The 21,183-nt window shown below is 39.7% G+C and overlaps 1 protein-coding gene and 1 non-coding gene across 2 annotated transcripts in view; one reads left to right on the top strand and one right to left on the bottom strand.

Moving 5' to 3' along the window:
- Positions 1-21,183, bottom strand: part of ADAMTS19 (ADAM metallopeptidase with thrombospondin type 1 motif 19) — a 216,734-nt gene that overhangs the window by 186,066 nt on the left and 9,485 nt on the right. The window lies entirely within an intron of this gene.
- LOC132236373 (U2 spliceosomal RNA) lies at positions 19,690-19,882 on the top strand. Its single transcript, XR_009453300.1, has one exon. It is a non-coding gene; the product is annotated as a U2 spliceosomal RNA (small nuclear RNA).

Raw genomic sequence — 21,183 nt, 5'->3', positions numbered from 1 at the left:
AAAGATGAAAACAATCTCTGTCTTCATGAACCTTATATATTAGGGGGAAAGGCAGGGAAAAAATTAGGTATTCAGACAAATATCCTTAAGAAATTATAAATTTACTTATAACAAAGTATGTTTGGATCTCATATGTTTATGTCACAGTAAAATATTTTAAAAATGAAAAACATCCCTAACTGGTTTGGCTCAGTGAATAGAGCATCAGCCTGCGGACTCAAGGGTCCCAGGTTCGAGTCCAGTCAAGGGCATGTACCTTGGTTGTGGGCACATCCCCAGTAGGGAGTGTGCAGGAGGCAGCTGATCGATGTTTCTCTCCCATTGATGTTTCTAACTCTCTATCCCTCTCCCTTCCTCTCTGTAAAAAAATCAACAAAATACATTTTTTTTAAATGAAAAACAAACAATAAATAACTATACTACTTAGCAATATAGAGGCTAGGCAAGTATCAAAAGAAATGCAATTGCTCACAGCAGGCAGAAGTTAAGGATGGAGAGGAGGGCGCAGGAATGTTCATTTTTTCCAATATAACTTTTGTAGTAAGTACTGATTTTTCAAATGATGTACATATATGACTTAGATTACACTTTAATTTTAAAAAAAGAGGTGGAAATAAGACTTGTTGAGAGGCAACTGCAATAATTAAAGTGGCATCAGTGTAAAGTGTGTAAGTGAGGAAGAACAATACATGAGACAGCGCACAGTTAAAGAACTGACATGAAGACTGAGACAGTGGCAAGAATCACAGAAATCATTATAGCAGCAAAAATAGAACAGAGGGGTTGGCAGGGCATGGTTCATATGGAACTCTGAAGACCATAAGACATTTAGATTTTATTTGACCTAAAATAGGAAGCAACTGTCGGTAGATGGCCTAATTTGATATAAATTTTGAAGACAGTTATTCTTGTTCTTTTTGGAAAACAGATTTTAGGGTGATAAGAGTAGAATCAGGGAGACCAGTTAGTTATAATAGCCAAGTGCGAGATCATGGTGGCTAGACCAAGGAAGCAACACAGGGTGGCTGAACTAAAGACGCGTAGAAACGTTAAGCGCATTTGAGATTAATTTTGGATTCTCATACACACTAGAGGGCAACCACTCCAATTTGTTAATGGTTTAGATGTTGGAACGTGGAGGGACAATAACGTAAGGATTTAGGATGACTCCAGAGTTTATAGCTTCAGTACTCAGGAAGGGTAAGTAGATGTCTGTGATAGGGATATAAATGCCAGACACTGAGGATGAAACAAATTTTAGTGACAGAGAATCAAAGTGTCTTATAGGAACTTATTGGGTTTTAAATCATGTGAAACATCCAAGTTGAGAAATCAAGTCGATATTTGGGGTATGGCGTTTAGTGGAGGGTTTTGGGCTAGAGACTTACATTTGGGAGCTGCCAACATTTTCCAATCCATGGGGTAAGTGATGCTACCCAGAAAGAGAGTGTAGAGCAGGAACAGAAAAGGATCTAAGACCAAACCCTGAGGACCCTGACATGGAGAAGTAGAGAAGGAATCAGCTAAGGAGACTGGAGGAAGGGCTGGTGAGGTTGTATAGTTGATTTTTTAAAACTCAGAATTAACTCTTTCTAGAAGTGGCTTTAAAGAAAAAGCTCTCATTCATTTCCTTCTGAAAAAAAGCTATTGCCTGGTCTAACCAAGGCTGCTCAAGTTAAAACTTCAGTAGCCCTATGCAAGATGAACAAACACATGAACTCATGGTTCTGTGAAGTTCAACAGCAAAACCTGAGCAAAGGAATGCTCCCCTGAGCTAATCAGCCAGGGCTCTCAAAAGTCATAACAGTGTTACCTACTTTTCTTGCATTTTGGGGAGACATGAGAAGAATTTAAACTTACTGGCTACGTTTTAAACTTATTGACTAATTTTTTAAAGGGGCTTCCAACTTGCCACCCACCCTAGCACTTAATGAGCAAGTATATTCTGTTAAAGGGTTAGTTACTCACTGATTTCTCAGAGCCATTCACCATGGTGATGAGCACTGGCGGCACTTATCTCATGCAATTCCAGCCCAGTTATGTGCTTGAAGTGGAGCTGAATGAGACCACTGAGAAAGCTGCACAGCTGCAATTTGGGGAAGGACTCATCACTGCCAGGTCTTTCGGGTGACCTCACAATTAGCAGAGATGTTGCCAACCTCCTACATACCCCTAGAGAGCAGATGCAAATTCACTTTACCATGGAAACAAGATTAGCGGAGCAAACTACTCAAGGACCAGGGCCCTGGTACTCGGAGACATGGAAAATGTGCTGCAACTCATTTTCCGGATTCAATTAAAGGTCAAATAAATACAATTCATTTATTTGACAATACTTACTGAGTGCAAACCATGTGTGAGCTAATGTGCTAGCTGCAGGAAATACACTAGTCATTTCAAAACAATCTTAAATATCTTTTATAATAATTAAGTTTAGTTATTGTAGATTTTATCTTCTTTCCCATTTGCACCCACATCAGCCAAATGTGTTGTTGTTTTTCATTTAAGACCCTTGGATAATTCATATATTCTCTCCGCCCATTCTGAATGCATTAAGTAACATCCAATAAATTATAGTGGTGTTTTTCCCCTTTAAAGGTAGCAATAAATTGTGTACCAACAAAGTTCTTTTTCACACGGCCTGTTTCTTAACTACAAGATCCCTAATACAAATGTATTACTAGGGAGAGCTGAAAGAACACACTTGACCTTTTTCCCTCCCAACCTTTCTTTAGCCTCTTTCATACATGTCCCATCAGTAAGTACAGAGGCTCAGAAAGCTAATGTAATCTCAGACTGATTTATTAGAGGTTAGCCTGGGAGGTCATATACCTAAAGAGCTGAAATGATCTGGTATAAACCAGGAAACCCAATGCACTCTGCATATCCCACACCACATCAGGAATATTATATCCATGCATCACATTTTATAAAGAAAGACATGTATAAACAGGAACATACCTGAACAAGAAATCAGGCGTCAGTTTGTTCCAAATTCTACCCAGAAAAGAAATCGTTCAACAACATCTCATAAATATTTAATATCCTGTTTATGCATTTCAATCACTACTTGAGAGATCACCACTCTGAAGCAACCCAGGCCTCCACTGGACAGTGGTAATTCTCACAAACATTTCTATAAAAGGTCCAAAAGGTGCTTCACCATGACTTCAGACCATGAGCCCTGATTCTGCATCCTAAGCACCTTTTCACATTTCAAAATATTCTCACAGCCTCTCCGTACGTGCCCAGTTACTGTAACCATTCCCAACAGGAAATGCGTTCCCTGTCCTTCTTCACTGTTTTCATTTTACTTGGAAGTTCTCTACTTTATAAATGTCATTCTGAGGGTTGATTTTCTTTGCTTTTAAAGTATGGAAATGAATGTTGAACAAAAAATGTCTTAATCACATAGAATGAGCTGAAATAAAGAGACTGTAAGAAAAGTAAAACATTAAGACTGGTGTAGAATAACAAGATGGAAAGTGTTTTCATTTATTATTTCTTTCCATTCTGTATTACTAAAATTCTGTGGCACACACACAAAAATATATTCTTTGCTGATCTGACAAAAATAGGTATGATTTTGATTCATTCACACCAGGTGGCTATTGTCATATTGGCTTTTGTCATTTTTTTTATTTGACAATCTAAGGGATAGAGGTCAGTGCCCCTGACTAAAATAGTCAGGTATTGCGTGTTTTAAAAATTCTTGAGGCACACCAGCTGAAAACCATTGATCTAAATGAATGAGATGCTTATAAAATATACTAGAGGGCTGGTGCACAAAAATTTGTGCACTCGGGGGGGGGGGGGGGAGGGGGGTCCCTGAGCCCAGCCTGTGCCCTCTCGCAGTCTGGGACCCCTCGGGAGATAACGACATGCTGGCTTAGGCCTGCTCCCGGGTGGCAGAGGGCAGGCCCAATCCCTAGGTGCAGCCCCTGGTCAGGCTCAGAGCAGGGCCGATTGGGGAGGTGGGGCGCCACCCCCTGTCATGCACAGAGCAGGGCGATCGGGAGGTTGTGATGCCACCCTCAGTCACGCTCAGGGTAGGGCCGATTGGGGGGTTGGGGCACCACCCCCTGTCACACTCAAGGCAGGGTCAATGGGGAGGTTGCGGCGCCACCCCCTGTCACGCACAGAGCAGGGCCCATCAGGGGGTTGGGGCACCGCCCTCTATCACCCACAGAGAGGGCCGATCAGGGGGTTTGGGCGCCGCCACTGTCACACTCAGGGCAGGGCTGATGGGGAGGTTATGGCTCTACCCCATCACACACAGAGCAGGGCCCGTGGAGGGGGGGGGGGGGGGCGCCGCACCCTGTCACACACAGAGCAGGGCCCGTGGGGGGGGGGGGGGGTTGGGGCGCCGCACCCTGTCACACACAGAGTCGCAGGGCGATCAGGGGGTTGGGGAGCTCCCCCCTATCAGGCACAGAGCAGGGCTGATCAGGGGGTTGGGGCACCTTCCCCTGTCACGAACAGAGCAGGGCGGATAGGGAGGTTGTGGCCCCGCCCCCTGTCACACACAGAACCGCAGGGCGATCAGGGGGTTTGGGCGCTGCCCCCTGTCACGCTGATCCTGGTGCCGGGAGGCCCCGCAGCTCCGCTGATCCCGGTGCTGGGAGGCATATTACCCTTTTACTATATAAGGTAGAGGCCTGGTGCACGGGTGGGTGCCGGCTGGTTTGCCCTGAAGGGTGTCCTGGATCAGGGTGGGGGTCCCCACTGGGGTGCCTGGCCAGCCTGGGTGAGGGGATGATGGCTGTTTGCAGCTGGTCACACACCCTTCAGGGTGGGGGTTCCCACTGTGGTGCCTGGCCAGTCTGGGTGAGGGGCTGAGGGCTGTTTTCAGGCTGGTGGTGACTGAAGCTCCCAACCGCTCCTTTTTTTTCTTTTTCTTTTTTTTATTCTGGGCCAGCTTTAGCTTTGAGGCTTGGCTTCAGCTCTTAGGCCTCCGCTGCTGAAAGTAGGTTTCTGGCCTTTGCTTACAATGTTGCGATCCTGCTGGCTGAAGCCGGGTGGAGTAAAGCAGGTTTCTGGGGTTTTGTTTAGCTTCTATATTTGTTACATAGTTGCTTAGAGTTGCAGCTCAGAGGCCGGCAAGGCAGGCGGGAACGTTGGCTTCCTCCATCACTGAAGCAAGCAAGCCTCATGTTAGTTTCAAGCTGCCTGGCTGCTGGCCGCCATCTTGGCTGTCAGTTAATTTGCATATTGCCCTGATTAGCCAATGGGAAGGGTAGCAGTCATACACTAATTACCATGTTTCTCTTTTATTAGATAGGATACTCTTAAAAAATAAGTAATAGTGGCTCAGTGTTCACTCTGCAAATTCTCTCAGTAACCTCGGAAGAAATGACACATCTGGCCCCAGAATCCATGGATTTTATTTTTTAAATATGTTTTATTGATTTTCTACAGAGAGGAAGGGAGAGGGATGAGAGTTAGAAACATCGATGAGAGAGAAGCATCGATCAGCTGCCTCCTGCATGCCCCCCACTGGGGATGTGCCCACAACCAAGGTACATGCCCTTGACCGGAATCGAACCTGGTACCCTTGAGTCCGCAGGCTGATGCTCTATCCACTGAGCCAAACCGGTTCTAGCTATCCATGGATTTTTATTTGAAGAATTAGGGGCTCTCTGATCTCACTATCTACCTAGACTTCAATTCCATTTGGCCAGTATTTCTCTTTCACACACTTTAAATTAAGTATTTTAACAAATTTTGTATTTGATTTGATAGAGGCAACATAGGAATCAGAGCACTTCATTCACCTTTCATATAATACTAGAGGCCTGGTGCACGGATTTGTGCACCAATGGGGTCCCTCAGCATAGCCTGCGGGGATCGGGCCGAAACCAGCAGTCCAATGCCACCTGCCACTCCTGCCTGCTGCTCCTGCTCATCCTGGCCCCGCTGCACCTGCCACCATCTCTCGATAGGCTCACTGCCACACCACTGCGGACTCTGGGCTGCAGCAGCCAGCCGTGAGCCCTGCGTCTGGCGCCCATCAGTCAGCTGAGCGGTGCTCCCACTGTGGAAGCACACTGACCATCAAGGTGCAGCTTCTGTGTTGAGCGTCTGCCCCCTTGTGGTCAGGGTGTGTCATAGCGACTGGTCGACCAGTCGTTCGGTCCCTTAGGCTTTTATACAGAGAGATTATGACTTTATTCTTACCCTGAAAGCACTTAGTTCAGTCACTAGCTGGTTATCAATGCACATTCTTTTCTCCTTTCTGTGTCCCATTCTTCTGAAATTTTTGAAGACTGCATAGGAAACTGAAGGCTATAGGAAAACAAGAAAATCAACCACCATTTCTGTAGATGTGCACTTTATAGTCACATTAGTCCCTTGGCCATGGGAAGTCATTAATTAAGTCCCTGATCTGTACTTGAGTGGGGAAGTGTCAGAGTCCTTTTGGAGCTGTTTCTGAGTGGCACTTTAGCACTAAAAATTTGAAAGGAATATTGGGGAAAGAATGCTTGTGAGGAAATTTCACTCATTTCTTGAAAGCAAGGGGTAATTCATTGTATACACTCACTCTCAGATCTAGTTGAACCATTTGTACATTTAAATGAATGTACAAACTTCACATGGGTAAATTACTACTATGTTAACCTAATTTAATATTCTACATTCACTTAATTAATTTCAAACTGTCTAATAAATAGCATTTTGAAAGGTTTAGAAAGTTATTTAATGCGTTGACCAAAACATATTCTATCTCTATTTCTCATCTCCAGTTTATGTAACACACACAGTTATAGTCCTTATAATAATGCCAGATACTGATGAAAATAACTTACTGGATCTTAAAAAGTGAAGGCAGGGAGGCACTAAGAGGTTAAGTGAAGTGTCTAATGTCACAGAGCTAGTAGGGTAGTAAGAGGGGAGATGGGATTCAAACCCACACACTTCGTCTCCTCAGTCCATGCTTTTAAGTTAAAGGAGCCAAGCATTCTCAAAGAACTCTTGTTACTCTGGCTCATCCTTTTCAGACATTAATGACTAAGGGTTTTTTTCCCCTTAAAGAAGTTTACCTTTTTCCCCCCATTATCCTCTTCCAGCCTGCAAAATGAGCTTTTCTTAAGTGGAGTTTTTGTTTGTTCGTTTTGGGTGGTTTTGTTTGTTTGTTTTTGTAGTAGCATATGAAACTGCTTTTTATTGTAGGTCAAATACTCCTATATTAACAACTTCATACAATTCAGCCTAACAAGAAGAAACCTTAAGCATAAGGGAAAGGCAAAGGCTATGGCACTGAAAGACCAAACTCAGTACCTGCTTCACAGACGGGATCTGGGTGACCTGGAGCACACAATACTGCCTCAGGGGGTCTTATTTTTCTCACTGTGAGTGTGGGAACACTGAAAGATCTGTTGATCATGGCTCCTGAGAAAAAAAAGCAGTTTAATCTGGAAAAAGTTCTCATCAACGACAATGTGCAAAACAAACACTAAGTACAATTCTGAAAAGAGTGCCCATGTCCTAATTACAAAAGATGGATGCTTCTGAAGTACTTCCATAATTCAAAATATGCTTCTTAGAAAACATGAAAACAACCAATCTCAGGAAATTGTAATTGAATTGTCCATTCATCCAGAAAATTAAGAGCCAATGATCCTGATCCGATTCTCGGAAATGATAAAACCAAAGATTGGAGATCTCGGAATTAAGAAAGGAAAGGTTAAGTGACCTGCAGCCCCATTTGAAAACCAAAGTGGCCGAGTTAGGCCAAAAGTTGTTTTTGTTTTTTTAATCCTCACCCTAGGATACTTTCCCACTGCTGTTTAGAGAGTGGAAGAGTGGTGGGAAGACAGAAACAAATATCGATGTGAGAGAAACACATAGATTGGTTGCCTCCTGCACGAGCCCCAACCAGGGCCTGAGCCAGGGAAGTACATGCCCTTGACCAGAATCAAATCTGGGACCCTTCAGTCCACAGGCTGACACTCTATCCGCTGAGCCAAACAGGCCAAAAGATTATAAACAACATGGGCTTCTTCCTAATAACTCAGTTGAGCATCCTACCACATGCTCCTGAGATAAGATCACCTTGGTTACCAAAAGGATCACATAGACTCACACGTTCCACATCAGCGATGAACACAAGGAACGATATAGGAAACAGAATCTCTAAGTAACCCTGTCCTTCAGTGGGCACTGTTTGCTTTGACTTCTGCGACATTACTTTTCCTTTTTTCTGTTTTCTATACTGTTCCTTGTGTTCATCTCTTTAAGATGAGGAGAGCCACAAACTGTCTTTAAGATGAGAAGAGCCACAAACTTTACTTTTCGTAATGGGCACTCGAGAAATGTTGCCTTTAATGATGATGACATCAGAATTACTATCTACTGACTTGTGTAGTAAACCAAAACTATGAAACAAAGTTAAACAGGCTCAATGGTAATGTTAAAAGCCTAGTCTTCAAAGACTAGTGAGGCATTGTCACATTTTAGATTATCCTTTCTACTTTGGATTAATTCCTTAAATACAACTCTTTCTTGTAAAGGAACACTCATACCAAATTTGGTTCACTTTTCAACCTAAGGAGGTGGGCTGATGCTTGTCAGATAAAAAGAGTGAGTGTCTGTGCAAAGATTAGGACAAAGGCAACATTAAGAGTAAAATTAAAGCAAGCCTTTCCTATCTTACACATAACAGTTTCCCTGCCTATTAAATGAAATAATATACATGAAAGCATTTTATACAACTATAAAACTCTCTAGAAATTAAGCCATTCCTGTGCTGTACCGGACAAAGGCCTAAGTACTTGGTCACCAAATAATTCTATTCTAGATTTTCGTTTCAACTTAAAAGGCTGGTGTCTTTCCTTGGCTATGACTACTAATAGGGTTTTTGACAGAAAATAAGTAAAACCAAAGACCTAAAAATTGTACCACATACATAATACATTGCCTTATGCTTTCTTTTTGGTCTTGTATTTTATCTGTGATTATTTATTCACCTTATCCAACATGTAGACCTCAAAACCACATATGGGTATTAATCCCTTCAGGTTGAATTCAACAGCTGCCCGAAAGAATACATATAAATGACAGTTCTCACTAATTAATTATGTGCCAGAGTAAACTGCTTCACATGTTTTTCTGAATTAGTCTCTTAATTAGGGAGGACACAGACCATTACTGGTGACAAACTGAAATTAATTACTTCAACAAACTGTGATTAATTATTTCAAACTGAGAAAAGTTCATCTAGAAAATGTTACGCTATTTGGAATTCAGTTCAAGTGTCAGGAAAAAAGATCAATGTATTCATTATCTTACATATATAAAAAAGAAAAAAAACAACACATTAAAATCCAGATACATTAATTATCATATACTGTATATATACATATCCCACGTTCAAAGGCTGTTAAATCGCGTTGTTTACCCATATCTTCAGAAAAAAATCACTTCTACTATCGTGGTAAACAACCTGCTTCCCTATTTATAATGGTCTGGCCCTCAAGCAACTTCAGTGTGAAATTATAGCTAATTTGCCTACAGACATCAGGTGGTCATAATAATCTGGCCACTCAGTGTATATGCTAATATATTGTATGTATATACAGTATATTGTGATCTATAAATAGAAATATGATCACGCCCTGGCCGGTATGGCTCAGTTGGCTGAGTGTCATCCCATGCACCAAAACATCACCAATTCGATTGCCAGTCAGGGCACATGCCCAGGTTACAGGGTCAATCCCCAGTAGGGAGCGTGCAGGAGGCAACCAATGGATATTTCTCATGTTAATGTTTCTCTTTTTTTCTCTCTTTCTCCCTCTCCCTTCCCCTCTCTCTAAAATCAATAAAAACATATTTTTTAAAAAGAAATGTGATCAGACACTATGCAAGATAGTGAGCCAGACCTATCCTAATGTTATTATAAACTACACATATATATTTGTTATGAAACACTTGTATTAAATGTTAAAGACCTCAAAATCCATAAAATTAATAAAAACACTTCTATTGACTTACTATAGTAAGTTTTTAAACAAATTTATTAAGATATATATATAACTTTAAAACTGTAAGTTTATATTTTATAATTGAAATGCACTGTTATTTTTATCAACTTGCTATTTAAGCCCTGAGACATATGGATCAATGGAACAGACAGAGAGCACAGAAATAAACCCACACTTTTATGGTCCATTAATATTTGACAAAGGAGGCAAAAATATACAATGGGCTAACGATACTCCACTCAATAAATAGGGTTGGGAAAATTGGACAGATAAATGTGCAAAAAAATGAAACCAGACCATCTTCTAACAACAAACACAAGAATAAACATAAAGTGGATTAAAGATTTAAATGTTAGACTCTAAACCATAAAGATCCTAGAAGAAAACATAGGCAGTAAAATCTCAGACATTTCTCATAGCAATATTTTTTCTGATATATTGCCTCAGGCAAGGGAAACAAAAAAGAAAAATGGGACTACATTAAATTAAAAAGTTTATGCATAGCAAAGGAAACTATCAACAAAATGAAAAGACAACCCCCTGAATGGGAGAACATATTTGCCAATGACACATCTGAAAGGGGTTAAATCCAAATTTTATAAAGAACTTACACAACACAATACCAAAAAACAAACAATCCAATTTAAAAATGGGCAGAGACCCTGAATAGACACTTCTCCAAAGAGGACATACAGATGGCAAACAAACACATGAAAAGGTGCTCAACATCATTAATCATCAGAGAAATGCAAATTAAAAGCACAAGATATCACCTCACACCTGTCAGAGTGGCTAGCATCAATAAAGCAACAAACAACAAGTGTTGGCAAGGATGTGGAGAAAAGGAAACCATCATGCACTGTTGGTTGGTGCAGCCAATGTTGAAAGCATTAAAAAATTAAAAATGGCCCTGGCCGGTTTGGCTCGGTGGATAGAGCGGCGACCTGAGGACTGAAGGGTCCCAGGTTCGATTCCGGTCAAGGGCACATGTCCTGGTTGTGGGCTCGATCCCCAGTAGGGGGTGCGCAGGAGGCGGCTGATCAGATGATTCCCTGTCATCATTGATGTGTCTCTTTCTCCCTCTCCCTTTCTCTGAAATCATTAATATATATTTTTTTTAAAAAAAAAAATTAAAAATGGAACTGCCTTATGACCCAGCAACCCCACTTCTGAGAATATATCCAAAGAGACCCAAAACACTTATTCAAAACAATATATGCACCTTTATGTTCATTGCAGCATTATTTACAACAGCCAAGATATGAAAGCAGTCAAGTGTCCATCAGTAGGTGAGTAGATTAAAAATAAACAAACTATGGTACATTTAGACACTGATTGGATAAAGAAAAAGTGGAGGTAGCACTTACTTCCTGCCCCTGTAAATATGATTAGTGGAAGACTCTATCGCCTTTTTTATTTCTTGCAGTTTTTCATAATTTACTACTTACCACTACCACGGCATAGAAAACTATTCTTATTTTTCATATGTAAAGTTTCTGAATACTTTAAAATATATAAAAAAGTATCCTAAATTATTAAAAGGTAAAACATAAGGCATTTACAAACTAATTTGTACTAAGAAAGTGATACTAAATTAGGGGTTATTACTTATTTACAAAAAAAATTACCATAGGTTTCCCTTACATAAATAGATCTTATAGTGCCCTTAAAACATAATTCCGTTCAAAAAAAACTAGATTTACACATAAGTTTTTAAAGATGTAAACAAATGTTTGAGGAAGTCACTTACTTTCTAAAAATGTGTACACGTACTATAACCAAAGATTTTGTAAATGCAGGTTATAAACTGTAAGGTATTTTAAAAACTACGTCGTTATCATGGTGATAACTATTTATATTATTACAGAGTTCCTCCACTGTTTTCTCTTTCCCTTGTATTATTTTTTAACTCTCCAAGACTAATTAATTGAAATCCATTTCAGAATTACCAAAATAAGAGAATTTAGAAGCACTGAACACAGGACTGAATGTGTGTCTTCTAGAGGGAAAGGTAATGGAAAGAAATGCGAGAAAGACTAAGTATACCGTTGATTATGCAGTTGTAATATACAGTCTGATGCAGTCTCTTACAAGCCTATGGTGAGTTATTAATAGGTTCGGAACACGTAAGACCAAGTGACCAAACACCCCAAAATTGGACACGGTGCACTTGTGGCGATTCCATGGCCAAGGGCAAGAGCAGCCAAGTTATTAGAACACTTACTAAAATACTACAACTGAGCTAACTATAGGCAAAGGCTTTGGAGACCTTTTAAGCCATATTAATGTGCACTGTTAGGCTGTCCCCAAGGGTGCTTTAGTATGTTATTCCAAAGGCATTTCAAACAGGAGTAAGAGGTTTCCATATTCTTAAGCTTAAAACATACTCTAAATATACATCAGTGAATTCACTTCTCCTCTTTTATCTTTCCACCCACTGACCGCCTCATGACACTACCTCCTTCATAGGAAGGTTGTGTCAGTTCATACAGATTATGTCAACTCTTGGGGCCTGACAAGGAACAAGAACTATAGTATCTGAAAATGCAAAATAAATAATCATGGAAATTAAATACTAATCAAATATATGTCTTTAGTTTACCATATTACCAATTAAGATGTGGTCTCAACTTTCAAGTGACATTTGTATGTATGTCCTGTCCATTTTCCTCTGACTGATCCAAAACATCCCTCTTAATAAAATTATTGGGTCATCATTTTACCCCTTGAAGCTCATATTTACTGTAAGATTTACATGGATAAAAATGGTTTAATCCTGACCTAGAGACAACTTAAGCAGTAGATTTTTAAGCACATTTTTTTTAAAAGCTATAGCCCAGCCAATGTGGCGCAGTGGTTGAGCATCAACCCATGAACCAGGGGGTCAGGGTTGGATTCCCGGTCAGGGCACATGCCCAGGTTGCGGGCTCTATCCCCAGTGTGGAGCATGCAGGAGGCAGCCAATCAATGATTCTCTCTCATCATTGATGTTTCATCTCTCCCTCTCCCTTTCTCTCTGATATCAATTTTTAAAATTTAAAAAAAAAGCTATGAAGCTTTCCTGTGTATATCTCCATACATTATTCAAAACCAAAAATTTAAATAGAAGCATTCAGGTATCATTCCCTATTTCTTCCTAAGCCACATTTTCCAGGACAACTGTTACAACTAGGTCTTCATAAATATTCACTTCCTAAAAATGACACCAAGTCCACATTGCTTTCATATCAAAATCCATCAATTCTAAGATACTGTGTTATGAAATAGCCCTCTGTAAGAGCTGCTAAAATGTGAAAAATTATCTATTATAATTAACTAAATACAGTATTTCTATCCTTTACTAGGCTCCTTTATATCATTATTAAATTAACTAGAGGCCCAATGCATGAATTCCTGCACGGGTGGGGTCCCTCGGCCTGGCCGGCAATTGAGGGGTGGGGGGTGGGGGAGGGATGACGACTGCCGGAGTTTGGCTGGCCGTGGGAGGTTGGCTATGGGAACACACTGACCACCAGGGGGCAGCTCATGCATTGAGCGTTTGCTCCCTGGTGGTTAGTGCCCGTCATAGCTACTGGCCAGTCGTCTAGTCATAATGGTCACTTGGGCTTTTGTATATAGATACCTAACTGATTAACTAAGGGCCTTTATTTCCTTAATGTTTTTTCAGTCATGATTCCTATAGCCTAAATTCAGATTATCAGAGAACATATTGCTTTGACTTTTAATAAAGGAATTCTTGGTTCTATTTGAGTGAACACACAATAATGTGGATACAGGTCTATATTTTCAGAATAACTCTGTTTACAACTAAAATCTACTTCCTGCCAAGGTTGAGTTAGATGCTGTTAGTTTTTTTGTATATATTTGTTTACTTGATTTGAACCTTTACCCTAACAAATTTGGTCTTTTTCACAGCAGTGGGATATATGAAACAATATTGAACTTATACCTGAATTCATGCCCTAATCCTGCAAAGACACTACTAATTGTATAACTTCCTATTTCTGTATACCTTATTTGTATACCGTCAAATGAATAACTTCGATTACTTGTTTTTATAAATCCTTTATAAATTTTAAGTCTAGTCCAGGGGTGGGCAAACTTTTTGGCTCGAGGGCCACAATGGGTTCTTAAACTGGACCGGAGGGCCGGAACAAAAGCATGGATGGAGTGTTTGTGTGAACTAATATAAATTCAAAGTAAACATCATTACATAAAAGGGTACGGTCTTTTTTTTTTTTTTTAGTTTTATTCATTTCAAACGGGCGGATCCGGCCTGCGGGCCGTAGTTTGCCCACAGCTGGTCTAGTCCATTGTAAACATTATAATATGAGCTACAGTAGCTAATTTTGTTCATTTTAATCAATGGGGTATTCATAAATATCCCTTAATGATTGCCTAGTGATCATTATTTCCAGAAAGCTAAAAAACTCTTCCAAAATTAATCTTTAAACACAATCCTTATTAAAGGCCCTGCAGACTCTTTGGAGATATTGACAATCTAAAGTTTATATAGAAATGCAAAGGATCCAGAAGAGCTAAAGCAGTTTCAAAAAAGGAAATCAAAGTTGAAGAACTTAAATTTCCTGCATTTAAAGCATATTATAAAGCTACATAAGTCAAGACAGTACGGTATTGACATAAGGATGTACAGACAGATCAAAAGAACACTATTAATAGTTTAAAAGTAAATTTACATTTATGATTAATTAACTTTTGACAGAAGTTCTATGTACGGCATTTCATGAGAACAGGATAATCTTTTCAACAAATGGTGCTGAGAAAAAAACTGGATACATATATGCAAAGGGATTAGACTCTTATCTCACACCATACACAAAAAGTAACTAAAAATTAATCATAGACCTGAATGTAAAAATCAAATTATGGAAGAAAACATAAGAGAACATCTGACTTTGAATTAAGACACAAAGTTCTTGGATACAACACCAAAAACACATTCAGTAAAAGAAAAAAATTGATAAACTGGATTATTTTCAGTGTGTATGTGTTTTTAATTGGCTTTAGAAGACACCATTAAGAAAACGAGTAGAAACCAATAGACTGGAAGAAAACATTAGTAAGCCATATATGTCTGATAACAGATTTACATCCAGAATATATAGAGAACTCTATAAACTCCACAGTATGAAAACAAAAAAACAAAAAACCTAATTTAAAATAGCCAAAAGATTTGAGTAGACATTTCACCAAAGGTGATATATCAGTGGCTATGAAATGGCACATGAAAAGATGCTCAAGATAATTAGTAACTAGAAAAATGCAAATTGAAACCACAAGCTACCACTGCCCAATCACAAGAATAGTTATAATAGAAGAAACTGTCATCCTAACAGATTGCTGATGGGAATTTAAAATGGTATAGTACTTTGGAGAAGAATTTGGCAGCTTTGTAAAATATTAAACAAAAATTTACAATATGACCTAGCAATTCCATTTCCACGTATCTACCCAACAGAAATGAAAATAAATATCTCTCTACACAAGACTTGTACACAAATGCTCATGTTAGCATTATTCATCATAGCCAAAATGTGGAAACAATCCAAACGCCCATCAACTGATGAATGGGTAAATAAAATGTGGTCTATCCAAACAATAATTTATTACTCAGCAAGGAAATAAACTGAACTAGTGACACATGCTACCACATGGATGAGCCTCAAAAACATTACACTAAGTTTAAGAAGTGAGACCAAATTTTATATAATTTCATTTACATAAAATGTAAAGGCAAATCTATAGAGAGAGAAAGAGTAATGGTTGCTTGGAACTGGATATCTGCAGATGGGTATGAGAAAGCTCTTTGGGATGATGGAAATATTTTAAAACTGGATCGTGTGATGGTGCACAGTTTTGAAAATGTACTAAAAATCACTAAATTGTAGATTTTGGTGAATCTTATGGCATGTAAATCATACCAGAAGAAAGATATTAGAAAAAAAGGCATTCATACTATCTTTTAAAATTTGTTATATCAGAAAATCAGCTCAATATATTCATGAATCTATCTTACTAATGAGAAATAATTAGTTTCTACTTGGAAAAGTTTATAAGTAGGAACTTTAATCTTAAGATACTAAACTCAATACTTTTAAAACATTACTAATCACAACCACCTATTTTGAACTGAAAAATTCTAATTACAGAGTTCTTGAGACACAGGAATTATCCATGTTAGTAGATAAAATAATTAAACTTATAAAATGACAGATATGTCCACAATAAATTACTCAGACATTACTTTGTTAATTATATTTACACATAATTGTTATTTCCATAATAAATTACTCCAACTTTCTATTATTTGTAATAGAATTTTGAAGTTATATTTATTTTATCTTCAAGCACATAACCAGAGTCAGATAACACAAAGGCCCTATGCTAAATACACATAAATTCCTCTATCAACTGACTATGAACTGCGCTAAATATTTGCTGGTAATATAATGTTTTAGTAATGGAGATATGCCTATCACATTTTTGTTGCTATTACATACATTTAAATCCAAATTATAACAGAGACAATTTGCACGAATTAGATTAGCTAATATAATTATTTGCCTAGCCACTCCTCACAGCATGTTATTTGTTTGGCTGTTAACTTTAATGAGTTTTATAGAACTCTTTAAAAAAAAAAAAAAGAATAGTTTATTAATTTTTAGAGAGTGAAGAAGGGAGAAGAGAGAAACATCGATGTGAGAGTGTAATACCAATTAGCTGTCTCCTGCACACCCCCTACCAGGGGTCAAGCCCACAACTCAGGCATGTGCCCTGACCAGGAATAGAACCAGCAACCTTTCGGTACTGGGACAATGCCCACCAACCGAGCCACACGGGTCAGGGCTTATGGGCTCTTGATAAAAAAATTCTTAGGATGTGAATAAGTAGATAAAACATATTATTTTATTTCTGCCATTTAAGTAAGCTTGCCATTTCATTCCTATGCATGTCCAAGGTCTTCTCAACCTCTTAACCTGATCACACGCACTGCCAGTCAGTGTGGACAATCTCTCACGAAGAGCCTACTGACATCTAAAATCCCTCCATAATGGACTTCCATCTTCATTTATCCACATCGGAACTTGGTAGTATGCTAGCCCCCTTTCAACCTAAAGGTATGTTTCTTCCTTTACTTTTCAACAATTTCATCTTATTAAAGTAACTACTATGAAACATCTGGTAATATAATACTTTCATTCTCCTGCTACATTACCCACAAAACAGTGGATGACAGTTTGAAATAATCTGCTCTATTTATTCCAAATTATAGAATGGGAAGCAAGTTTCAACTTTTGTATACTTTTCCACCTGAAGAGTACAAAAACATTCATACTGGCATTAAGGCCCCATTACATTATCTCCAACTAGTTCACATGGATAGCTTGTTAAATAATCACTTGAAATTCGTAAAATCTTTTCTAGCACAATGAAATCTAAGTGGGTTCCTGGGAGGAGGTGAAAGGTAAAGGCGAAGGTATCCAACTTTACTAACATTGGAGCTAAAAAAAAAAAAGAGTATTAAAATTCATTCAAAACACGTAGGGTATATAAAGTTCGGTGAATACAAATCTAGTCGCTGAATATCATGAGCTCTGGAGTTTTCCGAGCTACGAGAGTGGCTGCCCTCAAATTTCAGCTTGCACAAGAATTACCTTGGATTCTTTTTAAATACATTTCTTAGGTTTGAGGTACACTCTGAAATTCCAGTTTTAAATGCAGAGACCCCAACTTCCTCAACCTCACCCCCACTGCCATGACTTTGATAAAGAGTTTGCACACCAGACTTTCAGAAACAGGGCATCAAAAGCATGAGCAAGTAGCTGGAGATATGGGCTCTCTGCAGAAGATGATCCTATAGTTTAGGTGAAGCCAGGCAGAGGTAAGAGGACTGAAATAAAAGTCTGAGGCAAAACATCTTTAAGTGCTTGTGAAGAGAAAAAAAAAGATGTTTAGATCTCATTTTATTTAATGGAAAGCAACAGGCAAACAGAAGCTGTTTAATAATGCCAAAATTGGTCTGGGTTGATCAGTCCCATTCCCTAATTATCTGAGTTAAAGCCTAAATAGTTAATAATTTATTGCATATTCATGCACACTAATTATGAAATGAAATCAATTCTCTCTTGCTGGAAAAGGCAAGGCCCAATCTATCTCATCCCCAAGGGCCTCCCAACACCGCCATGCAATAATTCTGTTCAAATATCTGGGAGCATTGAAATGGCTGAGTTCCCATTTTCTCACTTCTCTCAGTCTAGGACTTGGCATTAGAATAAAGATGAGATGGAGACAAGATGATGTGCTCACCATGGCTGCACCCTGAATGCACTCTGCATTAAATTATGATCCTCACTTGGCTAGGGGAATCTTAAAACTTCCTTTCAGGAACACCCTCCCCCCCCCTAATCATAATCCAAGACAAACCATTGGTTCTCCCATGGCCTCAAAATATGTCAAATTACATCCCTAACTTAATATACTTCCCATCTATCAGGAACCTGGAATGCCTCTGGTTACTCTTAATTTTGCAAACACAAAGCCATAAGACCATCTGGGGTAAAAATATAATTTCAATTAAGCAAAAACATTTCAATTGTGTGTGAGCACAATAAAAATGTGCTCTGTTTTAATGTTGCATAAAAAATATTTTAAGACTTCCTTAAATAATTTCCTGGGGGATAGGACTTCAAGATAGCCAAGTAAGTGGAAGCTGCACTCATCTTCTCCCATGACCACATCGAAATTACAACTAAATTATAGAGCAATCAACCTAGAGAACCATCTGAAAGTAGCCAAAACCCTGGCTGGGTAGCTCAGTGAGTTAGAGCATTGTCTAATATAACAAGGTTGCAGGTTCAATCCCCAGGTCTGGACAAATACAAGAATCAGCCAATGAATGCATAAAGTGGAACAACAAATCAAAATCTCTCTCTAAAAATCAATTTTAAAAAAAGAGTAGCTGAACCTAAGTCCTATAACTAAGAGTATAAAGAAGAAGCTACAGCAAGACTGGAGGGTCAGAAACACAAAATGGGTTGGCTCCACACCCAGGTGTGTCAGTTGAGACTCCAGAGGGATATTTCACCTGCCAAGGTCCCCCCTGGACCCCGCACTAGGTTCCCCAGCCCGTGGCACAAGAACCAGGAAGAAGAGCTCGCATAACATCTGGCAGTGAAATTCAGTGGGGATTCCATCCATGCCTGGGTAAGACGGACAGTTGCTGGAAATTCAGGCACCCTCTTAAAAGGACAACTCACAAACTATCACAGGCACTCACCCTGGGCACCAGCAGAGGGACAACAGCTCAGGGGGTATCAGTCACACAAGGACAGACAGCTCTGTGGCTTCAGGGCAGGGGCAGAAGGGACAGCCTCTGATGCCCCTGTGTTGAGTCTTCCTATTGCACAGTCCCCTGGCACCATCTTCCCGGGTTAAACACTTCCCCCACAGGGCATTAACCTGGTGAGCTCCACTAGCTCCACCCTTCTGACTCCCTGAGGCCCTGTCCTCGCCAACTCCAGAAGGCTAGTCTCTCAGTGGCAGCCAGCCTGGGCCCATGTCAGACTATTCCGAAAACTGAACAGGAAGGAAGACTCCCAACTTCACTTTATGATGCCAGCATAATACTGATCCCAAAACCTAAGAAAGAAAGACATTACCCCCCAAAAAAGAAAGAAAATTATAGACCATTGCTTCTCAGCCTTTTGGCTAAGATCAAGAGTAGGTATCTCCTCTTATCAGATTAACATCTGATACGTCCTCTATCCAAGAAATCCACATTAAATGAATTTTGGGGGCAGAGAGATGAATAGGAGCTTGCTTCCCCCCACGCTAAGCATTGGCCTGATATTCCAGTACCTCTGGGGAGCAGTGCACCCCCTCAGGGACACAAAAGATAATCAAGAAAAACAGTATAGGCCAATGTCCCTGATGAACACAAGTGCAAAAATCAACAAAATATTAGCAAACTGATTTCAGCAATGCATTTAAAAAATTATACATCTTGATCAAGTGGGATTTATTCCTGGGATGCAAAGTTGGTTCAATGTCAGCAAATCACTTTTATGAAATCTAAAAAACAAAACATACAGACTCATAGATGCAGAGAACAGACAGTTGCTAGAGGAAAGGGGGATTGAAGGGCTGGGGGAAAAAGGTGAAGGGATTAAGAAGTACAAATAGATAGTTACAAATTGTCACAGGAATTTAAGTACAGCATAAGGAATGTGGTCAATAATATTGTAATACCTATGTATGGTGCCAGGTTGGTGCTAACTTAATCACTTTTTAATTATATAACAGCCAAATACTGTGCTGTCTATCTGAAACTAACATAATATTGAATGTCAACTGAAATTGAAATCTATAATAATAAAAGTGTAATATGCTAATTAGACCAGACAGCTGAATGACCTTCGTGGTGAAGCTGGGGCTGCGAGGGCCGAGCCCCTTGCACCAATTTCATGCATTGGGCCCCTAGTAAATTAATCATTGAAAAAAATAGAGGTTTGGTGCCGGGGTCCAACCCCAGCGGGTCCAGGGGTTCCCAAAGGTGTAGACGGAGTCGGCGAAGAAGGAATGACACGGAGACAGCGTTCAGTTGATCAGCAGCCTAGCCAGGATCTCCAGCCAGGATCTCCAGCCAAGTTCTGGTCTCGATCTCCAGAGAGGTTCTGCTTAGGCTCTCCAGAGAGGTTCTGTCCAGGTACTCCAGTCAGGTTCAGTCACCAGGTTCTAGTCAGGTTCTCTTGCCAATTTCTGTAGTCAGGTTCAGTCCAGGATCCCTTGCCATGTTCTCCCGCTAGGCTCTGTCTCTAGGCTCCGAGGCCAGTCCCTGTCCAGGATCCTCCGGCATGCTCTCTCCAGCGAAGTTCTTCTGTCTCTAGAGAACGTTCTGTGTAGGTTCTGTGCCTAGGCTCTGTCTCTCTTGGTCCTGTCTTCCAAGCCCTGTCTGAGTTCTGTCTCTTGCTGTCTTGTTCTGAGTTCTGTGTATTTCTGTCTTGTTACAACTGTATTTATACCAGTTGATTCAATCCTATCAATCTCTATTACAAAGGTTAGGGCGTTTCTTATCTCCATTCCAGGGAGAAAAGATTATGTAGTTTAAGCATGATTGTTCGTAGTTAAAATGATTAATTACCCGCCTGGCACTTAGTTAAGAGGTTTTATTCCCTCCCTAACT

Source organism: Myotis daubentonii, chromosome 5 (assembly GCF_963259705.1).
Source record: "Myotis daubentonii chromosome 5, mMyoDau2.1, whole genome shotgun sequence".
NCBI lineage: Eukaryota > Metazoa > Chordata > Mammalia > Chiroptera > Vespertilionidae > Myotis > Myotis daubentonii.
Note: the sequence above shows the minus strand (reverse complement) of the source record. Positions and strands in the feature narration are given on the sequence as shown.